Source organism: Pezoporus occidentalis, unplaced genomic scaffold (assembly GCF_034315485.1).
Source record: "Pezoporus occidentalis ecotype Australia unplaced genomic scaffold, CSIRO_AGI_Poc_V1 ctg134, whole genome shotgun sequence".
Classification (NCBI taxonomy): domain Eukaryota; kingdom Metazoa; phylum Chordata; class Aves; order Psittaciformes; family Psittacidae; genus Pezoporus; species Pezoporus occidentalis.
Genome location: NW_026913146.1, coordinates 1162383 through 1177676, shown reverse-complemented (window position 1 = coordinate 1177676; position 15294 = coordinate 1162383). Strand labels below are relative to the sequence as shown.

At 38.3% G+C, this 15294-nt stretch overlaps 1 long non-coding RNA gene across 1 annotated transcript; it reads left to right on the top strand.

The window, feature by feature from the left end:
• Positions 1 to 2282: 2282 nt before the first annotated feature.
• Positions 2283 to 4005, top strand: LOC134158778 (uncharacterized). Its single transcript, XR_009962902.1, has 3 exons — positions 2283 to 3426; positions 3566 to 3638; positions 3775 to 4005. It is a non-coding gene; the product is annotated as an uncharacterized LOC134158778 (long non-coding RNA).
• Positions 4006 to 15294: the final 11289 nt, after the last annotated feature.

The following is a 15294-nucleotide window of genomic DNA, read 5'->3' as shown; positions in this document are numbered from 1 at the left end:
TTGCAGACCTAAAATTCAGGCATCTGAGGAAACGCAGTATTGAAAAATGAGGTGCTGATAGAGTCTGGGCACCTCCAAAGATTAAGCAGGAGCTTTCAAGAGTTCAGTTTCAGGTTCTTAAATTCTAAGTCTCACTTAAAAATATCATCGCCTTCCTCAATCCAAGTCTTGTGATAGTTCTGTTTCTGTGGCTGCCTGTTTGGAAAGGGATTTGCAAGCATCTACTTTCCCAAGTATCTGTTAAGTGAGATAATAGCACTTGAGTATTTCATTAGGTCTGAGACTGAACATTATCACAGAAGCCGAGAAAAGCTTGGGTATTCATCTTTTTCAAGATGCAAGTTCAAATGAAAAAATCTACTTTAAACTTCTCTCATAACTAATTTCTTCTTTAAACAGTCTAACCTCCGGACTTGCCATATAAGCAGAGAAAATAAGGCTAAACTATAGAATCCATAGCTCCAAGGATGTGAGGTTGTCAGTAGAAAAACTGGGGTGTATGTGGAGGTTATACTTTCAGGAACAGATATAATTTGAATAGAATGGTTTCAAGATTGCATTTTTGGATGTAGTCTCTTTAATGTTGCTATGACTCATTGTACAAACATTTGGCACACATTTATATTACATATGCTGAAATATATGACCTACTTTTAAATTTGAGAAGATGTTAAAAGTTGTGAAAAGCTCAGATATAACAAAAGCATAGGTTCCAATAAAACACTGAGGAGCTTGAGTTTTTATAAAAACAATAGAAATATTTTTATTGCTAATCTGCAAAACTGAGTTAAATTTTTTTAGCATGTCTTTATGGAACGTCTGGCACATCCATTCTGGAAATACGCACTCTCCTTCATGCTGACCTGTTCACAATCCTGTGTGTGGTCTCAACTGGAATGCAAACCTCTAACCCCCTAAGAAAAAAAAAGTCAAACAGCTGGGAAGAAAGAGCAACTCGTGCAGTTTCCATCCTCAGAAGCTGGTTGGTCTGGGATTCAAAACAGATACCAAGAGGTTACAACTCATATCTCAATAAATGGTTTTGGAATATTATCTCATGGGTTTCTCTAATTTTTTTCATTGAAGGTTGTACCCACATTCTCTTTAATACAATAGAAGGGGAGTTTCTACACCAAACTATCTGCATTCTCAAAATGTTATTTACAAATTTTACCAATTCTTTAAGTATCTTTTAGACAGATTTCTGGAGTTTGTTCCAAAGCAGAAAAGTGGAGACAGAGAAGGAGACAGATTGAGTCTTGAAGGTATGAATGTCTAAAGGATGTTGTCATGAAAACAAAAATTTAATAGTGACATTTGATTAATTAACCTTATTTTTATAAAACTATCTGCTGATTTCATGACTTTTAGGTTTTGTTCCCTGGTGATGTCACCTTTTTTCATGGAAGTATTCCACTGATTAAATGCAAGTCTACTCCTATCACATTTCTCTTCTTTACCTCACTTCTGGCTGTGCACTCCCACTATCTTGTACTATCTCTTGTTCTTATAGAGATTTCCATGAGTATATAACATGCCTTCACGTCAGTGTGCAAGGAGCACGAGAAGATGAAAGTCTGACTCTTACGAAGAGATGCTGAGAACTGCAATTAATAAATTCCATTCAAACTAACTAATAAAAAAATAATAAAACTGAAGTTACAGACATAAAAATGTATAGGATGCAACAGGGAAAAATTAACAACATTCTTGTGAAAGAAAACTAGACCTCACAAATCTCTTGCTTGAAAGATACTAGGCAAATAAACAGAGAACATACACTTTTGTCCTGGGTTCAGCAGTAGCAGTCATTTTTCTCCTTCTTGGTAGCTGGTGCAGAGCTGTGTTTTGACTTCCAGCTCGGGAACAGAGCTGATAACAAGGATGTTTTGGTTTGGCCAAGGACTTTGTGAGCCTCATGCTCTGCCAGGGAGGAGGGGAAGCCAGGAGGAAGCAGAGACAGGACACCTGACCCAAACTGACCAAAGAGGTATTCCATACCACAGCACGTCATGCCCAGGATGTAACTGGGAGTTAGCCGGAAGGGCTGGGAGACTGCAGGGTTGGAGGAGGTATCGGTCAGAGCTTGGTCGGGCTTGGGGGGCAAGTTATCGAAGATGATGTATTCTCTTCCCTTGTTATTTCCTTTATCATTATTATCATTGGTGGTAGCAGTAGTGATTTGTGTTATACCTTAGTTACTTGTTCTTATCTCAACCCGTGGGATACTTATTGCAAGGTGCATTATTGGGTTTAAACCACGACAACTTTGTACCTGTATTTTCACAAATACTTATTGCAAGGTGCATTATTAAATGCTATTAAAACCTAGAATGCAAAGTCATTGAAAGATCTCACAATTTTGATAAAATAATAGACAAGTACACTGTAATGCATAAAGGAAAATTACTCCTAATTACACAATAAAGAAGCACAAAGTTGAATTATTAAGGTGCAATATCTGAAAATCATGGTGGATCATAGTTCTCTAAAACCAGCAGCTCAACACTGGTTCAGAAAAGCAGTTGATTTATTGGAAAACCAGATAATATCAGAAATGACTGTTATGTTATATACATTTTGATCTGAAAGCTTCTAACTGAGGTTGGATGTGAGAACCTAGTATTTTAGGAAATTACATTTGTGTATATAATAATAAATTCCAAATTTTAGAACAATGTAGTTCTTTCAAAACTAAAAACCATCACACACACTCAAGTGAAAAAAAAAGCAAAACACCCAAAACAAAACAACAGACCTTGACAGGCTTTTCAGGCTGTAGGTTATTAAATACTGTAAATAACCTAAGCCTGGTGCTCTGCTGAGAGAGGATTACCATTGTGCTGGCTGTTTTGGACTGGGGCTCCTTCCCCGCTCTCTGCCTCCATAAACACCTGTATGGCAGAGGACAGGATTAAATAGCATCTTCCTCAAGGAAGTTTTAACTCAGGCTATTTTAAATTGGCCATCAGCTCCAGCTTTCTGACACAGGTGCTTGCTCAGGTTTTGCTTTGATAGGAGATGGTTAATATACAATTCTGCACCTGTGAATTTAAAAGCTTTCCAAAATCTACCACTTTATAAAAATCCCCATAACCTGTATTAGGCCAGCACTGTTCAGGTGAGATAAAATCCTGCAACATCTAAACTACTTCTAGCACCGGAGACAGTCCACTGAGGCATTTCTTCAAGTGTCTTTGTGTTGCAGTAAAGTAACTATATTTTAGGAAGAAGTTTAATTTATCTTCAAGGAACAGAACTCTGCATAGAAAATATTAAATTTCTTAATCTCACATGATGTTTTTGCAGACTGTGAGATTAGCAGAAGGGTAGGGGTAAGGTTCTTGTGGGCAGCAATTTGGAATAGGTGCTGTTGTCACAAAAAAATTTCTGAAACACCTGGTGCTTCCATTGGTCTGATAGCAAGTTAGAATTTTAATAACATTAACCATATGTGGCCTGCCTGACGAGAGGTTTTTGTAGCTCTGCACCCTATACAGGCTTTTGCCTGGTGATTTTCTGCTGGAGAGTTTGCATCCTGTTAAATCCTATTTGATCTCTCTAGAACAGCATTTAATGGGAAAGACACTGAGCAACAAATCAACAAAGTGATTTCTACAACCAGAATTGACGTAAAGGTGAGTAGATTAATTACATGAATAAGGGATCAAAGACAAGGCCATAAACGTGTCCAAAATGTTGTCTTTGTTCAAAAGTTAACAGAAAAAGAAATGACAGAACAAAAATGATCTCTATTTTCACTTTCTTTTGCAGTGTACATCTTGAAATGAAAAAAAGGGAAAGCAAAGAACAATAATCCAAGTTTTCTTTTGCCATTTCTTTGCTATATAACCCTAGTAGAAGCTAAAAAAAACCCAAACCACTAAATTCACCCAGACTTAGGCACTGCACCTGTTATATCCTTATGCTACAGAAAATACAATAGAAAGGAAAGACAATAAGTCATTCCTTCTGGTCTTTGATCAAAACATGATGCGGGTTTTCCACATGTGTAACTCCATGAGGCCCTGGGCAAGAATCATTCCTTTGGAAGTTCATGGGCTATATTCTCCTTAAAATACAACCTGTCCTTCTTCATAGATTCAAAATCTGACTTCAAGAGGTTATAGGGTGATCTCCTTGCACAGGGATTGCATGGCTTATGCAGAAGTCCTGTGATTTTTCTGTCCATGCTGATTAAAACACACAAAACAGAGGCTTTTACCCTTATGCCATTTGCCTATTTCTATATTAGTGCATGTTGTCCAGCTATGTCCTTTACTTTTTCAGCAAGAATCTGAGTGGCTGGCTGTTGCTTAGTCTGGGCTGAATTTCCCTTGCATGCTGTGGGGCTTTGGGAAGAGCCATACACTGTAGGGCTATTTAAAACCCAAAGAAATAAATCCTGAATCACTGAATGGGGAAATCCTGTAGGGTGTCCTACTTTTCTACCTAGTCACCCAGGTAGTATACCATTGCAGCATGGCGTCTGAAAACCTCTGGGGAACAGAGATTCATAAAATGACACTGAGAACATAGATGTCCTGAGGGTATGTAACCCTCTAAGTATAAGTCAACAACTTCTCGTAGGAGACAGCCAAGCCACACAATAGGAAGGCAATGACCTTTTCTGTTTTATGGCTGGGGAAACACCTTTATATCCCAATGGTGGAAGTAGTGAAGAATCTTCAGATTTAGACAACTGGAATTCTGGAGGAGGGCATAGTAAAAGCACGATTTAATTGGCACAGCTAATGGAAAATAACTTGTATAAATCTTTTACGACTAGAGTAAGGTTATTATGACTAGAGTAAGGTTACTTTTTCATTTTTTTCTGTTTGTTCTCATTGAATATAGTTTATCTGGTCACTATTACAACCCCCCATCTATTTGCTTCATGGTAAAAAACTTTGCCATGAAAAAAATAAACTACTTAATGTGACAGCAAAAATATAGTATATTTCCTTTTATGTTACTGAGCTTAATTTTAGCTGATTAAAATCTTACAACTCTGAGTGGCTCCAAGGTAGATTTTTTATTCCAAAACATGGTTTTGGGAACAGTGAAACACTATATTTTGTTGGCAAACAGTTACAAGAATTAAAACCTTTAATCAGGCTCTGCTAAATGCTTCAGTTTATAAATTGTTTATGAGTTAACTAAGACCTTCTATACAAATCTGTTTCACTTTAATAATAGTCTGGAACTTTTCTATGCAGTATTTGGTCCAGTACAGTCTTCTACTGTTCATATCTGGCTAAGGTTATGGTCTGATCAAAATTAGTCTCACAGAAAAGCTTAAATATCATTCATAAATAAGCCAGTACTCCTAATATGGAATGAAAAAAATCTCTCTAAAGGTCTTCCTTCTTGCTTCTGGTACGCACCATAAGGAATAAAACAGGCACCGATTCACATCTATGTACCTGCCGGCCTCTCTTGGCAAGCCTGCTGCATTGGCACGGCTGTTTCCCTTTGTCAGTCCAGAGTGAGGAATTCTGATTTTGCTGTTAGCCTTATACAGGTGCAGTTCAGCCATGCCCCTGAGCCCCACGACCATCCAGGGGGTTTAATCTGCTGTACTAATGACAGGTCAGCCTGTTGGGTCAAAGCATTTTGTCATGTTATTAAGTGCTCGGGGTACATGCTTAGACACATAACACCAACAGAAGGGAAAGCATGCTGGATAGCCTCCTAACGAAGTGGTGGAACAGCCAGTGGCAAACCTGTTTCATAAGCATTCCTGCCCTCTCGTGGTAAAACTGTGCTAAATTTAGTTATTACATGTCACATAGGCTTGTCCAGCAGGTAAAAAAAAAAAAAGGGAAAAAAAAAAAGACTGGAAGAAAATAATAAAATATTTATTTTCTCATGCTCATTCATGCACCTTTTGGTGCCTGAATTTCAGGAGGTCTTTGCAGTCCTTCAGCTTTCTCCTGTATCAAATAAGATTCTTTGAGATGCCTTAAGCTTACCTTTTGGTGCCTGAATTTCAAGAGGTCTTTGCAGTCCTTCAGCCTTCTCCTGTCTCAAATAAGATTCTTTGAGATGCTTAAGCTTTAATTAAAAAAGACCTGTCTCTAGGTTAGCTAGATCTGTGAATAATTCTTCACATAGATAAAAAGAGGAGAGTCTCCAGTTTTATGGCTACTCAAGGTATTTTTTTTTTTCTATCCTGAACCAAATCTTGGCGATTGTTTTTGCTATCAGAAGAAGATGAAATCAGAAAAGAAAAGTGTTAGGGTTGTAATTAGACCACTTTTAAGTTGCCTCCTAGCAGCAGCACACATTTATTTATCCTAAAACACAATGCACCGTTGCACTTCTTTTCTAACATAAGTTGGTAACTGTCTGAAAACCAAGGTTCCCAGGAGTCCTGGTGTTTATTTATGTTTTGCAAAAAGTCATTTAGAAAATTATGTCTTTTTGACAGGTCCAAAAATGGTGCTCTGAATAGATAAACCTCTTTTTTTATTTGGGGCTCTAGGTACTGCCACATCTGCAATTCAGATGTACTGCTTACACTATATTAGCTCACTCGCAGTCTTGATGAGGGCTGAATCATACTCAGACTCCATCTCTACTATCTTGTATAGTATGATGTAGTAAAGTCAAATCCAGACTTAGACAGACCTACCAAAACCAGAAATAGCGGCTGGATTAATTTACCTTCTGTGAAGGTTGTTCTTAGTCATAGCGAAGGATTATCTGAAGAAAGTTTGTATCTGCACATTCAAAGGGATGGACAGAAATTCAAGAATTAGCAAATCACCAGATATAAAATACGCTATTGCAAAAGTGAATAAAAAGACTCAGTTATTGACATGTCTATCTTCATTTCACAAAAATCTTAAATTAGCTTTTCTTCTTTCTTTCTATATAAAAGGTAGCAGCCTATACCAAAGCAGAGTGAGGACATTTTTCCTGTTGCATCTGAGAAAGAAAAAATGGCTTCAGCTGTCACCTTGAAAAGGACTATAAACTTTTCCAAGAAGGAGAAGAAACCCCCAAAACTACAAAAATATTCTGTTAGCAAGAAATATGAAAAGAAGCACATCAAAGAAAATGAACGTAGAGACAGATGTCATACACATTGCAATGAAGAATGCAATTACTTCCAAACATGTTGCTGTGACTAGCCACACATCTGTAACTGACAGATCCAGCTTTTCTTTGAGCGGAACGTATTTATGCATTTATATCCAAAGGCTGATTCATTAATGAAAAATCCAGGGCCAAGATTTTCAAAAGGGGACTAATGATTTTGAGATCCCAAGTCCAAACACCTCAAATAAATTTTATGTTCACTCACATAAAATTGCCAGGTGGGGATGCTGGAAGTGAATGCATGCAAAAGGCATGAGCCACTTGATCCATGCACTGGGTTTATAGAAGACAACTCATAACAGTTTTACCAACCCTCATAGCATAAAAATGACTTTGTGAAACGTGTCCCTCTGAGACTCAGCCTTGCTGGAAGTGGTAATTTCTAAAATCTTAGAGTTTAAGTGTCAAGAATCTTATTTTGGTTTGCTATTTTCTGTAACTGGATCTTATTTTAGGATTGTCAGATTTTATTTGTTTGCTGCTCTGCATGTTTATCTGGGTAATTATTCAAAAGAAATACAGTTTTAAACAATCTGCTACAAATATCCTTTTATTAAGAGTGATTAAGAGAAGGTGTTGTTCTTCATTTGTTGCATTATAATAAGCCTCAAAGTGTTGTTTACATCAAACAAATTAAATCTGTTTAAAAACTAATCTTATTACAGTCACGTTGTTAAGTGTTTCAGGTAGTGTATGTGTCATAAAATGACACATAAATATAATAAAAATTGTTCTCAATGCTGGAATTAACACCTTCCATAATAAATTTGTGTTACCTATCATTCCTTACTCTTGGGTTGTGTCACAGTCCTGGCTACTGACCACTGCTGTACAGAATGAATGAGACCTGTACACTAATGGCTTATGAACATATATTTTTTTCCCAGAGCAAATTGATTTTTGAAAGTAAAGTTGAAATGAGCTTTTCGTTCCTCTTCCCTATGAGGCAAGCATAAGAATCAAGAAATTTGGATAATTCACATACGTCACACCTCTCATTTATTCTTGTCGAATATCACACAAATTTAAGGGAATCACCTTTTTTTAATTGTGGACATTATTTTAAGAAACTGTGGTTTATTCTGAGTACCAAAAAGTCCCCATAGAAGTATAGAGCTTTATTCAGCCCACCTAACATTAGAAGCTAACTTAGGATATCTGCATTAGAAGCCTACTCGGCCAAAGTTCCCTTAATTGATGATGGAAAGTGATAGATGCCTCCAGTGATTCAGATGGTGGGCTGAGCTGCCTTTTTTAGCTACCCTCTCCTCTTGGTTGTGAAGCATTATCTTGATTCTCCCCTGCCAGTGTTTGGACTCATCATGACTCTTCCAGTAGAGATAAGGACTGAGGTTCATATTACTTAAACCTACAGACAATAAACTTATTTTTCTTAGTTGTCATACCTTTCCATAGCTGACCACACATACAGGATTCTTTGGATCGCAAGCTGAAAGCCATTTCCATACAGGTAGTAGTTGCTACAGCGACAAGGCTCTGACACTGGATAAGCAATTAACTGTAACTGGGTTGGATCTGGGCTTTTATAAACTGTTGTACCTCGATTTCAGGGCATTTATAAACTGTTGTACCTCAGTAGATTTCAGGGTATTGAAGGCTTGCATTGAAGGAGAACATGTGAAATGAAAGTTTGTTCTTTTCTACCAAATAACTTGAATTACTTAAATACATCTGTCATAAAGTATTAGCCATTAAAAGGAATCAAGGCTGTCTAATATTTTGGGAATTACAACCAAGTTGCCAGGTCTCGAGAATCAGCAGTGTGCCAGAAATAGGCTCTATGTAGAGACAACAAGGCAAAGAAAATACCACAGTTAAGTGGTAAATGTTTGAGCCTTACGCTGTAAATACTATAAGGACAATACTCATTAGAGCAAAAAGGCTTATTAGCTTGCAAATGTGAAAGGTGTACAGGTTTTTGTTCCAAGAAGAACAAAAGGAAAAGTCAGCAGCCCTGTGACTGGAGCACCCACTGGGATGAAGTTGCTTGACAGAAATAGAAGATGTAAGGTGCTGTCGAATCTGGAGACCCAGCAGGGGCAAGGCTGCTGCAGCTCCATTATGCTTGCAGGTCCGTCTGGCAGTGAGACTGAGGGTGTACCATAGGTGCATGCACATGCACGCACACACAAATGGTTCTCTCAGCAGACCCCAGGGTCTCTCCAGCAGATGGACAAGCCTCCCTAACCCTGTCTTCTGGTAGACCATACCTCCAGGTGCCCCACTCAGAGCAACACACCCTGGTCCCCAAGCCACAGACCCTACTTGCCTGCTGGTCCAGCTCGATGCTTGTCAGGGTTTTGCACTGACAATGCATCCTTGTCATGCTCTGTGCAGGCACCATGGGCAGACTGCCACACCTGGACCACCCCCTTACACAAAGGCACATAGTACAGAAAGCCCCACACCCAGGAAAATTGCTAGAAATGGAGTTTAGTGAGAAGCTAGGGCAGGCTGCGCTGGTCAGGTGCAGGCATGACCAGACAGGCATCCTGACCTACACCTGTTGCACAGAAGAGGCTCCTTTTCTCCTCTTCTTACTCTTTTTTCCCACACTTGTTCCTCCCTGAATCACCTCAATCAATCCTCTTCCCCATCTTCATTGCATCCCCTAATCATCCCACAATAAGCCCTATGCAGTCCCCAAATGCTTTACCTTGTACCCCATAGGGAACCCTACAACCCAGGCAGTGCCCCTGGTCCATAGGGTGACCCAGAGAGACTCCTTGCTGACTCCAGGTGCTAGATGTCCCCCAGAATATGGAACTGGGACTGCCCTGGGACAGCCCTGTGGCTGGAGTGGGGTCCTCTGCCTCTGCCTCCACCATTCGGGTCCCCCCCCACCATGGTGCCTTTGGGGACGTGGGGATAAGATTTTCACAGGGTGGGGGCTCCTGTGAAGCCCCAAGAGTTGGGCAAGGGGGTATTGGGGTTTTCCCAGCTGCAGTGCTCTTCTGAACTCCCTTGTGTGTTTGGGGCAGCTTTTGTCACATAAGGTAACAGGAAGCTCAGGGACTTAGTTAAAATTAACATCTAGTGAAAATGTTTTAGCCATTGAACTACTGAGGACTTGATCATTCAGGGTTGTTCTCTGAAGTTTCTCACCCTGCATCCAAAAATTCTTCCAATAAACATTTTACAGAATTTTGTATGTTCTAGGGAAAAAAAAAGGCAAAACAAACATTAAAACATTTTGATGAATCAGATCTTGCTTACAGAAACCACTTCACAAGAAAATTTTTAACCAGCCATCATTGAGCAACTGCAGTCCTGCACCTCCCAGCTGTTATAATCAGGAGCTGACGGTTACTTTTCTATTGCACAGGTGAGAAGAGAGCATGTACGGGCATTGATTTCAGCCAGAAGAGGAGCATAGTGAAGTCTTCTTGGAACACTTAGGCATGTGATGCTTTAATTTCATTACTTTTACCTACATAAATTCCAGCCAAAAGAAAGACTTCTAATAGCCAAATCTCTATTTAGTTCCTTAGATTAAAACCTGTGCTGACTGCATGGAGGCTTATTCTTTGTGGGGAGTGACGGCATAAATTGCATGGTTGCCATAATTCATGTAACAAATGTGGTTTGGCGCAGTGACTTTTGCACTGCTGCACACATCACTTTTGTGTTAATATTTTGACCATAAAATATTGGCCATTTTAAAGAGAAGATTCATGCACAGCAGATGCATTTTATCATACAGACTGCTATTTCAATAGCGTTCTAGCTTATGCAGTGTCCACTGTGATATGCCTTTTGAGGAGCAGATCAAAAAAAGTTGAACAACAAAACAAATACATTCTCCATTTTTCTGTGTCTTTCCTGTATCTGTTAGTCTTCACATGGTGCATTTTGTCAATGAAGTTTAACACCCAAAACTGAGTGGATTATTTCACTAAAGTCAGCACCTGTGCACGTGTGCACACAACAGAAGACAAGCACCTCTCATAGCTGCTTGACACTATGGAGCTTAACTTTGGAGGCCCTTAAGGCAGCTGAGATTCTACTGGTCATTATAATGGTTTTTAGAGCAAGCATATAGTTTAAGTATAGGATTAATTGTCTGTTCTCTAGACATACATATTTTCAAATGACTTTATAATTGTTTTGTTTGTTGGCTTATATTTACTTGTCCACATTTTCTTTTCAAAAAAAACGTGATTAGTGTGAAACCGTACGTACTATTCCATGGGAGTTATAACTGGGAGTAAGAAATATACTGTCATTAACCTAGGTCTGCATTTGGTCAAGGTCTTCTCATGAAATACCACAGTTTCCCCTCCTGATGACTTCTGGCTGTGATATATTAGGCTAGTGTTTTGACTGGAGATCCAGTCCCTAACAGATTAAAAAAGAACCTCAGATGGGCTTTCATATGTCTTTACAGGAACATAGCCAAATCAAAATATTTAGTTTTAAGGCCTCTGGTCTTTAAGGAAAATGAAATACAACAAAAGCAGTTTTCTGTGGAATGCACACAGTTTTTGCAAAGAAAAAATATTGGTTTGGTCAAAAGCCAAATCCTCAATTGAAATACTTTCAATGTAAAATCTTCAAGCAACCATAAAATATAATGATAAATATAAATTAAGGAAATTCGAATTTCAGGCTATCTCCTCACACTCACTCTCACACACAGACACGCACATACACAAAGGAGGGACTGCTAGTGAGGATGTAGTGTTCATTTTACTTGTCATGTAAAGAATGAGGAAGAAGACAGTGAAAAGATGTTTTCTAAGTGCTAATACTCAAACAATTAAAAAAGAATTATTCTGCAAGGTGTATTGAGACCAACCAACATCATTAACATGCTGCTTCACTGAGAAGCTGCCTCCTAGCTTTTAATGCAGACACCTGTAAAAGATAACTGAGCTTTGATATAAAATTTTGAGAATATTGATTCACTGAATGAGCATGGGTTCTCTAATTGTATAATTTTAAGAAGAAAGACAAATTTAGGATGATTATTGTATTCCCTGTACTGTTTAATGAGACAGAGAATTAGCTCAACTTCAGATGTGTCATATCTGGTAAATCAATGGATTATTAACTTTAATGCAGTAAATGCATTGTTAGTCTCACATTTAGCAACATAAAAGTCCAAGATAATGGTTAGGGAACTTGTGAAATAATAATCTGTGCATTACAAATTCATAATAAAAAGTGACCTGTGTGTACATATAAATGGATAAGGTAGATAGTGAATAGCAGCAGAAGCAGTAGAGAAGAGAAGGGAGAAATAAAGATGCATACAAGTGACCATTTATAATGATATCATCCAGAAAGCGTTTTAACCTCAGGCATAGCCCATGTGGTTTCTAGTCTTGTCACTAGTTAAAGCTCAAAAAATTACTAATACTGTGCTAAGAAAGTGGAGAATCCTTGGTACTCGCTACAGGATAGGGCACATGTATGCTGGGCTCTAGCAGGTCCATCAGTCTTGCACAGAAAAGACATTAATTGCGCCTTTGATTAACGTACTAGACAAATTCAAGAGTTTGTTTTCTAGGCTGGAATCATGCCTCAGTTGAAGCATAGATGCGCCCAGATAAACTCCACTCCCTGGTAATGCCATAACAGCCAGAGGTGCTCCTAAAGCTGCCGAGGAGCAGCCACTCACTGACACCAGCACTGATGGGCGCTGGCCGGCTGCAGGATTTTCTGAGTGAGAAATCCTCAAGTTTCATCTCTGCACCTCAGGATCAGGTGTCACACATTTAGCTGTGAAGCCCTTTCAGAAGTTCTTGTGGGTGGGAAAGGGTGGTTGTACAACAGCTTTGCAAGAAAACAATTAGAATGTGGGTCAGTACCATAAAACATAAGACTAGATTATAGTTCTATCTTGTAGCAGTCCTCAGTAATCTGAAGGAAAAAATAGAAAGCTGCTGTTGTGTCAAGGCAACAGAACAGCAAGCATGCAAACCACCTCTTTTATTTTCACATATCCTAGAACAATAGCAGCGCTCAAAGCTTTCAGGAACAAAAGGTATTTTTTTGCTCATTTTTATACAGAAAGGTCTTGAGCATGCTGCCTTTGTACAAACTAACAGTAGCTGTATGCTGCAGTGAGGGATAGGACTACTTTCCAGGCAGTTGTTGGCGGCTCTCTGCTTTGATCTTAATAAACAAAACCTTTCAGAATTAGGGGAAGCGATGGAAAGCCTCAGGACAATGAAGCAAAAGGCCACAGATGTCTGTTTCTGTTATAGACCAATTAGCCATCAAACAGGGAGTGAAATAAAGACAGGTTAGCTCATTATGTTTTATGTATTTGTGGTCAACAGAGATGTTGCAGAGATTCCTCGGATGGCTTTTATGTTAAGTTTAGGATAGTTTATTTTGTAAATACTTGCTTATTATCAGAGATTTTGTTCTGTGGAAAGGATCTCAAAGCAATAACTTTTCTTTGTAGAAGGATGTTTGAAAATTTTATATAAACATTGGTTTTGAGTATAGAGGTTTTATTAAAAATTGTTTTATATCAATCTGAAAATATCAATGCCTACAGCGAACTAACACATCTAAGCATCTAAGCACTGTAGGAACACATGTGGTTAGGTGCTGAGGTGAGATTTTTTGAGCAGTATGTTTTCATTTATGTATTTCAAATAACACTCAGTTCTTCTGTTGACTTTTTTTCTAGGCACAATTACTGCTGCATAATGTACATTTCAAATATTCAAGAGAAGGTTAAAAAGCTTCATCATAGAGTATTTCTGAGACAAAAACATTTTGATACAGGGTACTGTTTCTATATTTGACTATATTGGGAGGACTGGGGGAATGCGAGAGGAGCTCATGCCCTCAAAAGCTCCTTTACTTTAGCCTGACTCTGATAAATTTTCAATTTAAAGAGGAGTCTAAGGTGAGATTTTAGCTGGAAAGTTGCAGACTGATTCAGGAAGAAAAAAAAGCCACCCCAAACCTTTATTGGATGGTCATATTGATGTTGAAGCAAAATATTTTCAAGGGTGTTTTTTTTTATTTTCCCCTAAATAAGAGTTATTTTTTGATATTCTGAGTCTACGGCATTCTCAAGCGCTTCCCAAGTGGCAAAATTTGGTAAGTGTACTATAAGCTACAATAGGAAATCCCCTTCTGCAAGGAAACACACTAAGCATCAGTGAAAATACAGAAATTCAAAGGCTCAAATAAGTCACAGAAGCAAAATCTTGAAAGCCTCATGAAGAAAGATTTTGAAGTATCTTTTCAAATAAGAATTGGAGTATAGTAACTGTAGAGATCGCTTCTAAACAAGGTCATCTATAACTGACATATATATTTTTCTGTAGATGCAGCTGATGAGAAAGTCACAAACGTTTTATTACCTCTCTCCAAGGTTATAGAGTTCTCATTTGTAACAATTTTTCTTGTTGACACCTGATCATGTTCTACCAAGAAAGACCATTGTGATTACAGAATATTAGTACAAAAGACCATAAACTGTAGCTCTAGTATGGGCTCTTCTTCCTCCCAAACAGCACCATTTTATTCAGCAAATCTCCATTCCCCATGTGTTCTGTAATAGCTTTCTGTGTCAGTAAAGTAAATAAGCTTTCCCTCCTGCAAAGCCAACACAGCTAGGAAATACTAAGCTGCAAATTTTGTTCTATCATCTTGTATACCATCAATAGGCCTGTTTAATAGCTTTCAGCTGGATACACCAGTGCAATTCTGTTGAGGGAAATAGGGCAGTGGTGCCATCCGTAGGGAGCTTAATTTGGAATTTAGTATTGCACAGATGTAGCTGGGACCTCATTTGCTTTGCAGAACATTTATAACGAGCAATGATAAGTGACATAAAAAAAAAAAAATCACCCTAGAACATCTAGTTTGATTCTAAGGAATGCAGAGAAAGCAACCAGATAAAAACCACAAAAAAAACCCAAAACCAAGCCAAACAACAAAATGAAATAAAAAACTAAACAATCTCCCAATTTTATTTGTAAACTAAGCACATTTGATACAGAAATTCTTGCACAATAATGTTGTGGAACCCACACTGCCATTAGCACAGGGATTTTTCAGGATAAGACCACATTTATATTAAGAAATTAGAAGCTAGAGACTAAACTACTGATTAGTCTGTAACAAGCCATGTTTTTTTCACCACTGAGGAAACAGTTTTATTCAAAATCTGCAAAACTAAATTCATAATGAGGG